Source organism: Lucilia sericata, unplaced genomic scaffold, assembly GCF_015586225.1.
Source record: "Lucilia sericata isolate MDLA Ls3-8-SP2 unplaced genomic scaffold, ASM1558622v1 Contig000418F_arrow, whole genome shotgun sequence".
Lineage (NCBI taxonomy): Eukaryota > Metazoa > Arthropoda > Insecta > Diptera > Calliphoridae > Lucilia > Lucilia sericata.
The window spans coordinates 59,422-78,146 of NW_023994435.1; the positions used below are offsets into that span (position 1 = coordinate 59,422).

The 18,725-nt window shown below is 31.5% G+C and overlaps 1 protein-coding gene across 3 annotated transcripts in view; it reads left to right on the forward strand.

The window, feature by feature from the left end:
- LOC119604677 (adenylate cyclase type 9) overlaps nt 1-18,725 on the forward strand; it is a 97,739-nt gene that overhangs the window by 44,387 nt on the left and 34,627 nt on the right. The window contains exon 1 of one of the 3 annotated variants that reach the window (XM_037957451.1): nt 4,489-4,683. The exons of 1 other annotated variant lie outside the window; for it this stretch is intronic. The gene's annotated coding sequence lies outside the window, so the exon portion shown is untranslated. Of the gene's footprint in view, nt 1-4,488; nt 4,684-4,927; nt 5,141-18,725 lie in introns of those variants that run through there. One more of the 3 variants, XM_037957453.1, reaches the window with a different exon arrangement.

Below are 18,725 nucleotides of genomic sequence, written 5' to 3' on the forward strand. Positions count from 1 at the left end.
TTCAAAGCTAAATTTTGAAGTTTTTTTTTTATTTAAAATACCTTTTTATCTTTTATCTCAAGTATTTTAAAAATTAAATAATAAATTAAAAAAAAATTAAATTAAACTAATCACGGTTTCGTTTAATTTTTTTCTATGGTTGTTGATAGCTAATACTTCAATAAATTCTAACCACCCACTCGACAACCACTTATCATCACTCTCATCTCGACACAACTAATACTCAAATACTCTTATTAAACATTATTATTTTTTATTATTCCTATTATCACGTTCTCATTATTGTAGCTTATCTATGAAATATATATAGTAAACTTATGAAGAAGTCCAGGTATGTTATATATTAGGATGACTCCCAAAATTATTATATAATTTAAAAAAAAAATTAATTAATTATTAAATTATTCTTTTTATAAACTACATATCGTCTCAACCCTTTAACATTTTGTATTATGCACCGTATTTGTATATCATGAGACCTAAATCACTGGGTAATCGTTATATATATAAAACAAGTAAGAAATTATAGATGGGCGAGGCCGACCATATAATACCCTACTTATGCCATTTATTATTGAATAAAATTTGAATATAGGGGCTAGGGTCAAATGAGGCCCTATAATTATAAAATTCATGAAGGTCATTAAGGCTAGTATAGAACTAGGTTTTACAGCTTTTTGTCGAGATAGGAGTATATTAAACATAATTATGAACTTAAAAGGCCTATTCGGCGGGTTCAGTTGTATGGGGGCTAGGTGACATAATTGACGGATGTTAACCATTTTCAATAGGCGTCGTCTCCGGTGCCATAGAAGATCATGTGCAGAATTTCTCCAAAATTGCGACCTGTAGTTTGATTGCAAGGTTTACAAGCCCTATTCGGGGGTTCATTTGTATGGGGGCTAGGTGATATAATGGACCGATCTTAACCATTTTCAATAGGGACAATAGAAGATCATGTAAAAATTTCATTGAAGTATCTTCAAAATTGCGACCTGTAGTTTGATTACAAGGTTTACATGGATGGACGGACAGACAGACAAACAGACAGCCAGCCAGACAGACCGACAGACAGACAGACGGACCGACAGACAGACGGACGGACGGACTTAGCTAAATTGACTCAGAGAATTATTTTAAGCCAAATTTTAAGGTGTTTATATTATTGTGCGTTACAAACATCAGCACAAACCCAATATACCTTCCCCACTAATGTGGTGTAGGGTATAAAAATAGGGACATTTTTGAATAGGATAAATTTGTTTGAAAATATACATTGACCTTTATATTCTAAAAGTTGTAGAAGAATCTCAAAAAATTGTTGTACATTGGTAGTATATGTTAGACAATTTATTGCGACTGCTTTTAAGTTTGTTGGTATTTAAAAGTTTTATTTCAGTTCCACTCAATTGGGCCTCCCCTAATTTATTGATTGTATATGCCTGTCGTAAGCATATGTGTGAGAAAAACAACAAAAAATATAGCAAAAAATAATTCTTTGTATACTCAGGTTAAAATCTAAAGTAAATGCAAAAACAAAAACAATAATAAAATAATTACCGGTATCATAAACACAACACACAAAAAACAATAAACTTTAAGACTAAATATAAAAAAATGAGACTTTTAATTCATTTTACAGTAATTGATACTATATTACATGCACCTTAAGAAAATTGAAAAAAATAATATTTCCATTTTTGGATAATTATGTGAAACTTGGTATTGAAAAATAGTTTTGAAGAGTCTCGAAGCAAATAATGGTAAAAATCAGAACCGATTTGATTACAGCCCCAATTGATTTTATATATGAATTTAAACAAAAGATTTTCGTATTTTTATTAACATTTCATAGGAGATCAATCCATTATAGAACCTATTCTCAATTTCAAATATATAGTATGAAAACTGCTTGGTCCAGACGATTGTAGTAAATCAAAATAAAAATATTTTTAAATAAATAACGGTCATTTTTTGTAATGCCAAATTATCCTATTTTCTAATCAAATTTTTCAATATTTTCTTATACATTGTTTTTCTTTTTATTTTCAGGTAAGTTTTGGACTTATTGTGATGATGTTTGTGTTAATAGTAAGTAAAATATAAAAATAATTTATTTTTAGCACTATAAAGAATTAAAAAAGTAGAAAAAATCAATATATTCAGCTTGCAAATTGCGACCAGGTTTACATGGATACACATACGGAGAGACGGACAGACAGACAAACAGACGGACGGACGGATATAGCTAAATCAACTTATAAAGTGATTCTCAGGCAATTGGTATACTTAAAGTAAGGCGTAGAACCAATATTTTTGGGTGTTACGAACATCAAGACGAACCCATAATACTCTCTTAACTATAGTGGTGTAGGGTATAATAATAGGATCAAAATAATATGTAAGCTACTACTATCAGCTATTTGATTACAAGGAAAATATGTATGTAAGTATAGAGTTTCCGTGTTCCAATTTATTTGTACACACGGCTTCCAAAAGGTTCGTATTACTGTACTGAATACGATACCCCCGGCCCTTTTTTTGCTGAAAACCCAATCTTGTTATATTGCAATCCCGGGGTATAGAGGCGCTACCAGTACCTCTAGTCTGCCGGGACTAAAAACTGGTGATTATCAAATGTATCCTCGTCCTTTCCTTGGAATGATTTGACATGGGGTCGAACCAGAAAACCACATAATCTGGTACTACGGGTGGCCAGTTGCCCGCAGGACTTTGTCCTAGCTGGCCAGTTTGTTGTGATTCCTTCGGGATCCACGTAGTGGCTGTAGTTTAAACCCAAATTCGCGGGAAGACAAATTGTCGGTTAAAGGACTGATGCACTGTGGAATCTATAAATCGGGATAAGTTCGGTGCTGCTGCCGAAGTCAACAGATACCCTACCGAAGAGTGACTGTGGGACTAAGCGTTGGAAATGAGTTGGTGTTAAGTGCATATGATACATGATGAATGTATAGGTCTCTAGGTGCTGATGCCGACTCAACAGAGGCCATCCCATCTGCGTGATTTTAAAAGGAAGTGATGTTCTTGCATCTAGGATGTTAAGCAACGGGGCAGCAATGATTAGAGATTGCATAACTCATGTACTTGAGCAAAGAGTTCATTAGATCACAGAATGTGTTCATTACATAAATACGCACCTTCCCAAAAGCGCTGTTCCTCGGGACACTGGACGGATGAAAGATAGACAGACGGACGGACGGACATCACTAAATTGACTTACGAAGTTTTTCTAAGTCGTTTGTTAACTTAAGGGACGATAGTCGTGTAGGGTATACAAATTTATTTATCATTAAAAATCCGATTAATAACAAACTCCCAAATTTGTATCTAAAACAAGTAAGAAAGTATAGTCGGGCGTGGCCGACCATATAATACCCTACACCAGTTATGAATATTAAATGTGATTTATTTTTCATAATAAAGCATTTATCTTCAATATTCCCTTGTTCCGATACATTTAAGCAATTTATGGATGAAAAACTAATTTTCTGAAAGAGGCTTTATATTGGGGCTAGGGGCAAATATGGACCAAGCCCGATAAAATTTTGTGAATATATTTATATTTACATAATATTTTATTGTGCTGAATTTCATCGCGATACTTGTGTTTATAAGTTAATTTGGGACATTCAAGTAATTTTCTGAAGAGGACTTTGTATGGGAGCTAGGGTCAAATGGGGGCCGATCTTTATGAAATTTGGCAGGGTCATCAAGACTTCTAGGTGAAATAATGGACCGATTTTAACCATTTTCAATAGACTTCGTCCTTGGGTCAAATAAAACGTGCGTACCAAATTTCATCTTGAAAATTGCGACAAGGTTTACATGGACAGCCAGCCAGCCAACCAACGATTCTAAGCCGATTGGTATACTTTAAGGTGGGTCTAGGACGAATATTTTTGTATGTTACAAACATCAGCACAAATCCAATATACCCTCCCCACTAAAGTGGTGTATGGTATAATGATTAGGTTAGTTGGTTCACTCAAAATCCGATTTGGCACCAAAACTCAAATTTTTCCTTCAATAACCATTTTTCCGTAGAAATTTTTTATTTCACTAAAACAAAAACTTTTTACATATAACAATTTTTCACAAGTAATTTAATTTAATTTAAAATTGCATATTTCTTCTAAATTATTCCTTTCTTCACTTCCCCTAAACAAATAAACCTTAGTATAAACTCGTTGTCTACACACACAATATACATACTTATACTCATATAAATGTAGACATTGAGACTTATAAATTTAACATTATATTTTAATTAAAGGGGGCTAGAGAAATTCTCCATAATTTTCAACTGGAATCAGTTAGTAGCGTTTGACAGCCTTTAAACGTAACATCACACAATACTCTTCAAATAAAATCCCTTAAAAAATAAATTAAATAATTGTTTATTGTTAAAAAAAATTAAACAAAAACAAATAGTAGAAAAGTAAAACTACAGTTAAAATGAATTAATACTAAAGTATTACTTAATATTTGTAACCAAAAAAAAGTTTTACTTCAACTTTGCGTGTTTAATGACAATTTAACCATATAAACAAAATACAATTTAAGTTTTCCGAAGAGTATAACATTATGTGTGAGAGTAAGTGTGTTTGTTCTTTTGTGTCAATTTGATTAAATCCCGGAGAGCGTAGAAGGAAAAGTGAAGTGGTAATAACAAAAATATATCGAACTGTGTGTTTTGTTGGCTTCACAATGTGTGGAGAATTTAGTGCGTTTCCGTGTCAATTTTGAGATTTTTTTTCAAGCTCAATATTTTGACAACAACATGCAATTTTCTTTATTCAAATTGTTGTGATTTTTTCTCTCTGTTTTTTTTTTCAAGAGTGAAATGTTGGAAACATGCAATTTTGAAATTAATTTATTCTTGTTCATTTGTTATAGTTTTCTGTGGCACACGTTTTATTTCAAAATTAATAAATTATTGTATCATTAATAAATTCGTACAATTTTTACATAATTATACACTTTTTTTAATTGGAGTTGCGTGTGTTCATGTAAAAAATACATATATAAATAAAGCATAGAAATCATTTTAATTTAAGTGTTATTACACCGTAACTTTTTAAAATACTACCGGATTATTTATGCATAAATAATAAAATGGGTATGTAGCCTTAAAACCTAGTTAAATATGTATTTATTAGTTATATTTTGCCATTTTTTATAAATAATTTTTTAATTTATTTATTTGAATTATTATAGTTGTTGATTTATAATTTGTTGCCTTTTGTTATTAATTGTTTGTTTACATTAATGAAAAGTAGTAATTTAGTTGTTAAACAAATATTTTTTAAATTTCTACCAAATATTTTTAAACAAATGTACATTTTAATAAATGTCATTTAGTTAAAAATTATTTTATCAGACACTTAAAAAAATATTTATTTTTTTTTAAATCCCATATTTCTATATTTTTATTTTTAATCACAACTGTTTGGTCATTGAACTGTTAAATTAATTGATTTACCTTGAGATCTTTAGTATATAGACCTCTCAGTCACCTAACGTTAAATACTCTCGTCTAATATTATAATTTTAATGTAATTTTTTTCGAAAATAATTAACTTGTTTTTGTGTGATTCTTTTTTTTTTAATATTCTAAAACGGAATCATTCTAAACGTGTCTAAATGTTGAGATTCCCCTTGTTAGCATTTGCACGTGCATGAATATTTAATGACGTAATTTAGCGTGATCTTGAGATCATAAGTATTTGAACCTAAATAATTTCAATAGCGAAATATTTATAATTATCAGTAAAAGAGGAACATTTGTTCAGCGAAATCAAGCAAAGACACTGACGTGAATCAGAGTGCTTAGTTAAGCTTAGTGACATATCTTGTATAACCTTCACCATAGTTATTTTTATATATTTGTATACCCTACACCGCTATAGTGGGAAAGGTAATATGAGTTTGAGCTGATGTTTGTAACACATTAAAATATTAAAGCTACATCCACCAGTTTACCAATCAGCTTCAAATAAATTCTTAGTCGATTGAGCTATGTCCGTCTGTGTGTCCATGTAAACCTAATGAGCATGTACAGGTCGCAAGATAATTTGATGAAATTTGGCAAATGTACCCTATTAAAAATGATTGAAATTGGTCCTCTGAATACGGCATTGATTTTTTAAAAAATGACATGAAAATCAAAATTTCATTTATAATCACTACTTTTTAATTAAAAAAGAATCTTTTAATTTTTTATACTTTTGTAATTTCTACAATATAATTTTCCGACCCTATATAGTACATATAAGTATTCCCAATTGATTAAGCTATGTATGTCCGTCCGTCTGTCGTTCCTTCTGTGTGTCTGTCTGTCCGTATGTCTTTATATATTTATGTCCGTCCGTCCCGTCTGTCCGTCCCGTCTGTCTGTCCGACTGTTATTAAGTAATTAAGAGAATCTATAAAAGGCTAACTTTTTGGTACTTTATCGTTCTTCAAAAGGTACTTTTAGAATTCACTATAATAATGAACCTAAAAACATGAAATTAAGCACGTAGAGCCCGGAGTAAGTGAAAACATAAAAATTGAACCTTTTTCGTTCTCCAAAAGGTACTTTTTGAATTTTCTTTATTATTGAACCTAGATACATACAATTAAACATTCAGAGTCCAAAGTGAGTGCAAATGTGCAGGAAAGAATGGAAAATCGAAATTTTGAAAAGGTATTCAGTGAGTTATCCTAATGATTTTTACTGAATTTCAAACTTTTTCTGACCATATTATGGAATGTTACAGAAGGAATTCTTGTTTTGGTCACATATCAAAACAAAACTTGGACACTAAATAAATTTAATCAACTAGGATTTATACTTTATATGGAATGATATATAAAAGGTTCTGTCTGTCCGTACGTACGTCTGTATATCTGTCCGTCCATCAGTCTGTCTATCTGTCCGACTGTAATTAAGTATTTGAGCATTAGAGCACTGAGTAAATAAGAATCTATAAAAGGGAAACTTTTTGATACTTTATCGTTCTTCAAAAGATACTTTTAGAATTCACCACAATAATGAACATAGTAACATGAGTAAGTGAAAACCTATAAATTGGGACTTTTTGGTACTTTTTCGTTCTCCAAAAAATGAAATGATAAAGTATGACACAAATTATTTGTGTTTTCATTCATATATTTCATAATATTTATAAAAGTCCATTTTCTGTAATAGCTTAATTTAGAAAATTACATTACTTTAATGAAAATTAAAGTACATGATACATATTTTTTTCACAAAATATTATTCATACCTTTTAAGGTAAATAAATGATTTTATTCTATGCCAAATTTATACATACAAAATAAATGATTTTTTTAAATGTAAAATGTATTCCCCATAGACCCACTATAGACATTATTTTTTCTTTACCAGATCTTTAAATTAAACAAAACTTTAGCTACTACAACAAATTATATTTTAACTTAAGTATATGTTTTACAACAGATGTTTTCTTAAATAGTAAAAATATGACATTTTTATTTCAACTTTTATTGCGTAAAACCATGTTTTTCGTTTTAATTTTTTTTCAAACATTAATTTAATTAATTAAATATAAACGTTTTTGGTTAAAAATCATATACATATTTAGTTATACGTATAAATTTAATAAAATACAAAAATAATTAACAGCAATAAATAAAAAAAAAATATTTTCAAAAACCACTTTTTAAATCATATTGCCATAATTTTAAACTGTACTACTTAAAAATTTATAATATTTATTGCATGTTACAAAAACACAACTAATTAAATACAGAATGCAGTGGGAAATTAAGTGTGTGTGTGTGTGTGTGGATGTTATATACATTTTATTTATATGGTTCATTTATATCCAAAGTGTGTTAACTTAGTTTAGAGAAAAAAATATACTTAAAATGTTTTGGGTCTTTCAACTATTTAACAAAGTAAAAGCAGTGGCCGAATTTCCATATAAATACATATGTACATATGTATGTTCATACAAACTTTATCTTAAATTATATCTGTTTAAAGTAAAAAACTGTCTAAAGATAATTAAAATTAATTAAAATTATAAAAATTATAAAATTTTCTTGAAATATCTCCGTCCGTCTATCCGTTTGTCCGTCTGTCTGTCTGTTTGCTTAAAGTACGATAGAGCCTAAAGGGGAAGAGATAGGTGCTAACAATTTGCCAACCAAAAACCCAATTCTTGACCCATATTGAGACGTTATAACTGCTCGAAGAAAACTTTATTTATAAAATGATATGCCCTCTGAAAGCCCATTCTTTTATTATTTTACAAAAAAAAAAAAAAAACAACTACATTCCAATTTTTCATATTTTTTTACAACACTGTAGTGGGGAGGGTATTATGCGTTTGTGCTGATGTTTGTAATGCATAAAAATATTTGTCCTACACCCACCTTAAGGTATAATGATCGACTCAGAATCACACTCTGAGTCGATTAAGACATGTCCGTCTGTCCGGCTGGCTGACTGTCCATGTAAACCTTGTGTGTAAGCTACAGGCCACAATTTTCAAGATATTTTGATTAAATTTGGACCATATAAGTTTTTCGGCACAAGAATGCCTATTGAAAATTGTTGAAATCAGTTCATTATTTGACCTAGCTTCCATACAACCTGACCTTTTAACTCATAAGTTTTATATAGGCATAAATGAACATACCAATCGGCCGTTGAAATCGGTTCATTATTTGACATAGCTCCCATACAACCTGACCTTCCGATTTGGGGTTTTTAACTCATAACTGCGTCAAAAAAAATACCAATAATTGACACAGCTAAGTTTAATATAGGCATAAATGACCATGCCAATCGGCCGTCGTTTGACCCTAGCCCCCACACAAACCCCCCAATAAAAATATCTAAAACATCCAAAAATGGACTTCTAACCATTAGTATCGTGATGAAATTCAGTATAACTAAACTTTATATAAAAATACATCCCTCTTTCCAATTTGTTGAGGATCGGCCCATATTTGACCCTAACTCCCATATAAAGCCTCTTCTAGAAATTTTGCTTTTCATCAATAAATTGCTTAAATACATCGAAATTAAAGTAAAATTTAACATAAAAGTTTCTTTATGAAAAATAAATAATATACCATTGGTGTAGGGTATCATATAGTCAGTCCGCCACGCCCGACCTACATGTTTAATTGTAGTTGCTGAGAAATCATCCATTGCAGTTGACGGACGGACAGACATCGTTAAGTCGAATCAGAAAGTTACTTATGTTCATTATAAACAATATTTACAATGCCATCTCAAATTTCAGGACATGATATCTGAAATCCCAGATGTGATAGTTTTGAAATATCCTCTTCCAAGTTTCATGAGGATCGAGACTACAATTGACCCTACTCCACATAACTGTTCTCACCGGTGAAACAAGTTTTATAAGAAGCAACATCACTCCACCAAGTTTAATTAGGATCAGGGTCGGTTTAATTATGGACCGATCTTGGTGAAGTGATGTTGGTTCTTATAAAACATGTTTTCCTGCTAAAAACTTTTAAGAAATTAATCATAAACCTGAAAATTGTCGTTAGTACACTGTTAAAGTAAATAAAAGCTATGTATTGGTGTGGGTTTTGTGCAAAGTTGTTTGTTGTAATACAAAGAAACATTAAGTGACATAAATTATTTTACATTATTAGTGCTGAAAAGTAAATTAATTTACACGTTCATTTACTACGCACACATAAATACTTTTACTAGACACATTCAATACTCTATGGTATACACTAAAGCCTCAATATACGGCTAATTAGTTGAGGGGTTTTCTATTTAAACAACCCAGCAGTATAAAAAGAAATCAACGTATAGTTACCAAAGATTTTTCGAACTATATACTTGTTAGATCTACTAAACAAATGTGTAAACAAATGTGCCTCATAGGAAATTACTTGTTCGGAACTGCATGGTACAGTTAACCTTCAATAAAGCAAAATGTAGTAATAGGTGTAAAAATACACAGAAAAAAGTGTGTAGAATAAAGAAATAAAAAATTAATTTACAATAATGACTTAATTTAAAGTAAACCATTTGCCATTTTTGGAGTAAAACAAGATCCAAATAAAAAAAAATCTATTAACATGACACATTTCTACTTAATTTAATAGAATTGCACTAAACTTTGACCTAAATCCAAAGAAAGTATGAAAAAGAAACAAAATCTTACCTTTTAAACTTCTATTACATATTTACTTAAAGCTGAAAAGAAAATAAACAACTTTTTTACAAGAAACACAAAACTAATGTTGTTTACCTCAAAACATCAAAAGAAAAAAAAGGATATTTCGAAAAAGGTAAATTCAAAAGACCTAAAAAAACATGACCCAAAAAAATTTAAATATAAATAAAGTATTGCTTAACAATATGCTTGTATTTGTAGAAAAAGTAAAACGTGTAACGTTTTTTTTCAAAATGACATAAAATTTTATGGAATAAATAATAAACAGTTTCATAAGTAAAATTGACTAAATACCAAAACAATTTTACATCATGCTTTATTACAAAGTAGCAGTTTTAGAAAATATTTAAGGCTTTTTAACTTTTGTAAAAAGTTTAGAAAGGTACAAATGTGCTTTGGAAATAGTTAATCTAACAGTAAAAAAAAAAACATTTTTAAAATATTTTATATTATGTTTTTCCCTTAGGGAAATATGTGGAAGTACTTTTAAACGTCCTCAAGTCCAATGACCTGAAAAAAATTTTAAATACATGACTTAAATTTGTATAATAAACTTTTTGTACACTTTTTAGTCAAACCACAGTTTACAGATGAATATATGTACATACATATATTTATAAGTTAGGCAAAGGTCTGGAAATAACGGAAATCTATTGAAGCAATCCTAATCCATGATAAATAATGGAGATGAACTTGCATTTTAAATGCATCCTGGCCGAGTATATTGTTTAACATTTTGTCTAAACTATCGTCCGCACTAGACTTCATTACAGTCCAGAATAGAGTCCAAACTAAAATCCAGACTAGACTTTTTCAGTACTTTCAGATAACATCGATACCCCCACCTTATTTCTTACTTTTTCTAACATATAAAAATTTTCATATGTAGTCAATAACCCAGTCTGTAGTCTAGTCTATAGTCTAGTCTATAGTCTAGTCTATAGTCTAGTCTATAGTCTAGTCTAGTCTATAGTCTAGTCTATAGTCTAGTCTATAGTCTAGTCTATAGTCTAGTCTATAGTCTAGTCTATAGTCTAGTCTATAGTCTAGTCTATAGTCTAGTCTATAGTCTAGTCTATAGTCTAGTCTATAGTCTAGTCTATAGTCTAGTCTATAGTCTAGTCTATAGTCTAGTCTATAGTCTAGTCTATAGTCTAGTCTATAGTCTAGTCTATAGTCTAGTCTATAGTCTAGTCTATAGTCTAGTCTATAGTCTAGTCTATAGTCTAGTCTATAGTCTAGTCTATAGTCTAGTCTATAGTCTAGTCTATAGTCTAGTCTATAGTCTAGTCTATAGTCTAGTCTATAGTCTAGTCTATAGTCTAGTCTATAGTCTAGTCTATAGTCTAGTCTATAGTCTAGTCTATAGTCTAGTCTATAGTCTAGTCTATAGTCTAGTCTATAGTCTAGTCTATAGTCTAGTCTATAGTCTAGTCTATAGTCTAGTCTATAGTCTAGTCTATAGTCTAGTCTATAGTCTCTAGTCTATAGGTCTAGTCTATACTGTAGTTTATACTCTGGTCTACGGATCACTGTATACGCTAAGATGCAGGCCATACTATAGACTACAATACAAACTAAGGTGCAGACCATATTACATACTATAATAAAGACTATATTCTACACTGTAGTACGTAATATATTCTAGGCTTTATTTTAAACTATAATCATATGTTTGCACCTCAAAAATGCGGTTATAAGTTGAATGTGAAATTCTGAGCAAATTAGTTTTTTTTAGTGTATCATTTAAAAGTATCATTAAGTTGTTGCAAATATTAACCAACACAGCTCGTATGCGTGCTAAATTTAACAGATGTCTATACTCAAGAGATTGTCATCCTTATTTGAGCTTAAATTACAAAACAACTATAAAATTATTAAATATTAAAGAATAAATAAATTAAGTAAATAGCTGCAATAGACAATTTAGGAAATATTGTGACAGTTAATCAAAATATTTGTTTTTTAAACCCACACAAACCACAAATCCTTGAGGCTTTCAAATATGCACACCCTTCAATAATTGTCAGATTAATATGAGATTGCTTAAAAGATTTTACATACGTAAATATAACAAGCCGGAATCACTTTTCAACAAATAAATTGAAGGATTTTGAAAAGAATTGTTCCACTTCGTACTCGTTATGTTTTTGGCTAAATCCGAAATCAAACATTTGACCGATAAGTGCGATAAGAAGTTTTTTCAATGCATTACTCTTTGTTTTAAATGAATGTTTAATAATTTCAACAAATTTTATATACAAGAACTTTTTAATTAAATTTAAATGAAGAGAATTTTCCATGTGTTAAGAAATTAATCTCTTTTGTTATTTGTTTCTGTTACATTGTGGTAGAATACTCATATAAATATTTGACCGAAAATGTACAAACATGTTGTTAACACACAAGGGAGCATACAAGTAGTGTGCATTGCAACAATCCGTCCGAACAGGATATAAAAGAGCAGGATGAAAAGGAAATTAACTTTATGGTTAACAATTACGAACACTATACAAAGACATACAAGACCATTAAAGTTTTACATATGTATATGAATTTATATAGGGGGTTACATAAAACATACACATCAAATATTAAATAAAATAAAGGATGAGAATATATATAAGCAATAATAGTAAAAATTATTAAGTGACTCGTTGTGACATGTGATTACCTTATTTAACTTACCATCAAACACCAATATAAATACTAATATTCTTCCACGAAATAAATTGATTATAATTACATACAAGAAAAAGTATAATTACACACTTAATGAGCTTTAGCTTTTGCCTAAAAATAGTAATAAGTTAATTACATAATAATCTTTAAAAAATATGCTAATCATTTCTAATTAAAGAAAAAAACTATAGTCTCCATAAATTGCTCTAAGTGCATTTTCTTAATTGTTTTAGAACAAATTTAAATATTTTATACATTCTAAGTGATATTGAAACCATTATTGTCGTTATTATGCCTTTTTCTCCAGCTTAACTAATGAAATGCATTGATCTAATGACTTCTACTCTATAATTGTTTCTACTTAAAACATTTACGCAGTTTTTTTTCTGTTTGTATTATGTAAAGGCTTTTTTTCTTCTTTTTCTATATTTAAACTCATACATGAGTGTGGCTCACATAAAATTCTTTAAAATGTCTGTGACTGTGCAAACAACCTTCAGCCATAGAGTATGAAAATAAATAGAATACTACTACCAACAATAACAAAATAAAAGCAATTACTGCGACATCTAATAATGACCCCGTAGACAACCAATGAAATGGAATCAAAATGAACTGTGGCGGTTTGCAGGCAATCTGGTTAGGCAGCAATAGCAGCAAAAAGAGCAAGACCATAAAAAATACCATGTGTTGTGCATGTTACAATTTACTCAGAAGCAGAAATCTAAAAGATAGAAATCATGATTCAGAAATCATAGGCTTACACTTTGCCGATAATATTTTTTCTAGAACTAAACTAGAACTGAACTAGAACTGAACTAGAACTGAACTAGAACTGAACTAGAACTGAACTAGAACTGAACTAGAACTGAACTAGAACTGAACTAGAACTGAACTAGAACTGAACTAGAACTGAACTAGAACTGAACTAGAACTGAACTAGAACTGAACTAGAACTGAACTAGAACTGAACTAGAACTGAACTAGAACTGAACTAGAACTGAACTAGAACTGAACTAGAACTAGAACTGAACTAGAACTGAACTAGAACTGAACTAGAACTGAACTAGAACTGAACTAGAACTGAACTAGAACTGAACTAGAACTGAACTAGAACTGAACTAGAACTGAACTAGAACTGAACTAGAACTGAACTAGAACTGAACTAGAACTGAACTAGAACTGAACTAGAACTGAACTAGAACTGAACTAGAACTGAACTAGAACTGATACTAGAACTGAACTAGAACTGAACTAGAACTGAACTAGAACTGAACTAGAACTGAACTAGAACTGAACTAGAACTGAACTAGAACTGAACTAGAACTGAACTAGAACTGAACTAGAACTGAACTAGAACTGAACTAGAACTGAACTAGAACTGAACTAGAACTGAACTAGAACTGAACTAGAACTGAACTAGAACTGAACTAGAACTGAACTAGAACTGAACTAGAACTGAACTAGAACTGAACTAGAACTGAACTAGAACTGAACTAGAACTGAACTAGAACTGAACTAGAACTGAACTAGAACTGAACTAGAACTGAACTAGAACTGAACTAGAACTGAACTAGAACTGAACTAGAACTGAACTAGAACTGAACTAGAACTGAACTAGAACTGAACTAGAACTGAACTAGAACTGAACTAGAACTGAACTAGAACTGAACTAGAACTGAACTAGAACTGAACTAGAACTGAACTGACTAGAACTGAACTAGAACTGAACTAGAACTGAACTAGAACTGAACTAGAACTGAACTGAACTAGAACTGAACTAGAACTGAACTAGAACTGAACTAGAACTGAACTAGAACTGAACTGAACTAGAACTAGAACTGAACTAGAACTGAACTAGAACTGAACTAGAACTGAACTAGAACTGAACTAGAACTGAAACTAGAACTGAACTAGAACTGAACTAGAACTGAACTAGAACTGAACTAGAACTGAAACTAGAACTGAACTAGAACTGAACTAGAACTGAACTAGAACTGAACTAGAACTGAACTAGAACTGAACTAGAACTGAACTAAGAACTGAACTAGAACTGAAACTAGAACTGAACTAGAACTGAACTAGAACTGAACTAGAACTGAACTAGAACTGAACTAGAACTGAACTAGAACTGAACAGAACTGAACTAGAACTGAACTAGAACTGAACTAGAACTGAACTAGAACTGAACTAGAACTGAACTAGAACTGACTAGAACTGAACTAGAACTGAACCTAGAACTGAACTAGAACTGAACTAGAACTGAACTAGAACTGAACTAGAACTGAACTAGAACTGAACTAGAACTGAACTAGAACTGAACTAGAACTGAACTAGAACTGAACTAGAACTGAACTAGAAACTGAACTAGAACTGAACTAGAACTGAACTAGAACTGAACTAGAACTGAACTAGAACTGAACTAGAAACTGAACTAGAACTAGAACTGAACTAGAAGAACTGAACTAGAACTGAACTAGAACTGAACTAGAACTGAACTAGAACTGAACTAGAACTGAACTAGAACTGAACTAGAACTGAACTAGAACTGAACTAGAACTGAACTAGAACTGAACTAGAACTGAACTAGAACTGAACTAGAACTGAACTGAACTAGAACTGAACTAGAACTGAACTAGAACTGAACTAGAACTGAACTAGAACTGAACTAGAACTGAACTAGAACTGAACTAGAACTAAACTAGAACTGAACTAGAACTGAACTAGAACTGAACTAGAACTGAACTAGAACTGAACTAGAACTGAACTAGAACTGAACTAGAACTGAACTAGAACTGAACTAGAACTGAACTAGAACTGAACTAGAACTGAACTAGAACTGAACTAGAACTGAACTAGAACTGAACTAGAACTGAACTAGAACTGAACTAGAACTGAACTAGAACTGAACTAGAACTGAACTAGAACTAGAACTGAACTAGAACTGAACTAGAACTGAACTAGAACTGAACTAGAACTGAACTAGAACTGAACTAGAACTGAACTAGAACTGAACTTGAACTAGAACTAGAACTGAACTAGAACTGAACTAGAACTGAACTAGAACTGAACTAGAACTGAACTAGAACTGAACTAGAACTGAACTAGAACTAAACTAGAACTGAACTAGAACTGAACTAGAACTGAACTAGAACTGAACTAGAACTGAACTAGAACAACTGAACTAGAACTGAACTAGAACTGAACTAGAACTGAACTAGAACTGAACTAGAACTGAACTAGAACTGAACTAGAACTGAACTAGAACTGAACTAGAATTGAACTAGAACTAGAACTGAACTAGAACTGAACTAGAACTGAACTAGAACTGAACTAGAACTGAACTAGAACTGAACTAGAACTGAACTAGAACTAAACTAGAACTGAACTAGAACTGAACTAGAACTGAACTAGAACTGAACTAGAACTGAACTAGAACTGAACTAGAACTGAACTAGAACTGACTAGAACTGAACTAGAACTGAACTAGAACTGAACTAGAACTGAACTAGAACTGAACTAGAAACTGACTAGAACTGAACTAGAACTGAACTAGAACCCTGAACAGAATGCCTAGAACTGAACTAGAACTGAAACGTAGAAACTGACTAGAACTGAACTAGAACTGAACTAGGAACTGAACTAGAACTGAACTAGACTGAACGAGAACTGAACTAGAAACTGAACTAGGAACTGAACTAGAACGGAACTAGAACTGAAGAACTGACGAACTAGAACTGAACATAGAACGGAACTAGCAACGACAACTAGAACTGAACTAGAACTGACTAGAAAACTGAACTAGAACTGAACTGAACTAGAAGAACTGAACTAGAACTGAACTAGAACTGAACTAGAACATGAATCTAGAAACTGAACTAGAACTGAACTAGAACTGAAACTAGACTGAAACTAGAACTGAATAGAACTGAAACTAGAAATGCTAGACTGAACTAGACTGAACAGACTGAACTAGAACTGGACTAAGAACTGAACTAGAACTGAACTAGAACTGAACTAGAACTGCACTTAGAACTAGAACTAGAACCTGAAACTTAGAAACTGAACTAGAATGAACTAGAACTGAACTAGAACTGAACTAGAACTAAACTAGAACTGAACTAGAACTGAACTAGAACTGAACTAGAACTGAACTAGAACTGAACGAGAACTGAACTAGAACTGAAACTAGAACTGAACTAGAACTGAACTAGAACTGAACTAGAACTGAACTAGAAACTGAACTAGAACTGAACTAGAACTGAACTAGAACTGAACTAGAACTGAAACTAGAACTGAACTAGAACTGAACTAGAACTGAACTAGAACTGAACTGAACCTAGAACTGAACTAGAACTGAACTAGAACTGAAACTAGAACTGAACTAGAACTGAACTAGAACTGAACTAGAACTGAACTAGAACTGAACTAGAACTGAACTAGAACTGAACTAGAACTGAAACTAGAACTGAACTAGAACTGAACTAGAACTGAACTAGAACTGGAACTAGAACTGAACTAGAACTGAACTAGAACTGAACTAGAACTGAACTAGAAACTGAACTAGAACTGAACTAGAACTGAACTGAACTGAACTAGAACTGAACTAGAACTGAACTAGAACTGAACTAACTAGAACTGAACTAGAACTGAACTAGAACTGAACTAGAACTAGAACTGAACTAGAACTGAACTAGAACTGAACTAGAACTGAACTAGAACTAGAACTAGAACTGAACTAGAACTGAACTAGAACTGAACTAGAACTGAACTATGAACTGAACTAGAACTGAACTAGAACTGAACTAGAACTGAACTAGAACTGAACTAGAACTGAACTAGAACTGAACTAGAACTGAACTAGAACTGAACTAGAACTGAACTAGAACTGAACTAGAACTGAACTAGAACTGAACTAGAACTGAACTAGAACTGAACTAGAACTGAACTAGAACTGAACTAGAACTGAACTAGAACTGAACTAGAACTGAACTAGAACTGAACTAGAACTGAACTAGAACTGAACTAGAACTGAACTAGAACTGAACTAGAACTGAACTAGAACTGACTAGACTGAACTAGAACTGAACTAGAACTGAACTAGAACTGAACTAGAACTGAACTAGAACTGAACTAGAACTGAACTAGAACTGAACTAGAACTGAACTAGAAATGAACTAGAACTGAACTAGAACTAAACTAGAACTGAACTAGAACTGAACTAGAACTGAACTAGAACTGAACTAGAACTGAACTAGAACTGAACTAGAACTGAACTAGAACTGAACTAGAACTGAACTAGAACTGAACTAGAACTGAACTAGAACTGAACTAGAACTGAACTAGAATTGAACTAGAACTAGAACTGAACTAGAACTGAACTAGAACTGAACTAGAACTGAACTAGAACTGAACTAGAACTGAACTAGAACTGAACTAGAACTAAACTAGAACTGAACTAGAACTGAACTAGAACTGAACTAGAACTGAACTAGAACTGAACTAGAACTGAACTAGAACTGAACTAGAACTGAACTAGAACTGAACTAGAACTGAACTAGAACTGAACTAGAACTGAACTAGAACTGAACTAGAACTGAACTAGAACTGAACTAGAACTGAACTAGAACTGAACTAGAACTGAACTAGAACTGAACTAGAACTGAACTAGAACTGAACTAGAACTGAACTAGAACTGAACTGAAACTAGAACTGAACTAGAACTGAACTAGAACTGAACTAGAACTGAACTAGAACTGAACTAGAACTGAACTAGAACTGAACTAGAACTGAACTAGAACTGAACTAGAACTGAACTAG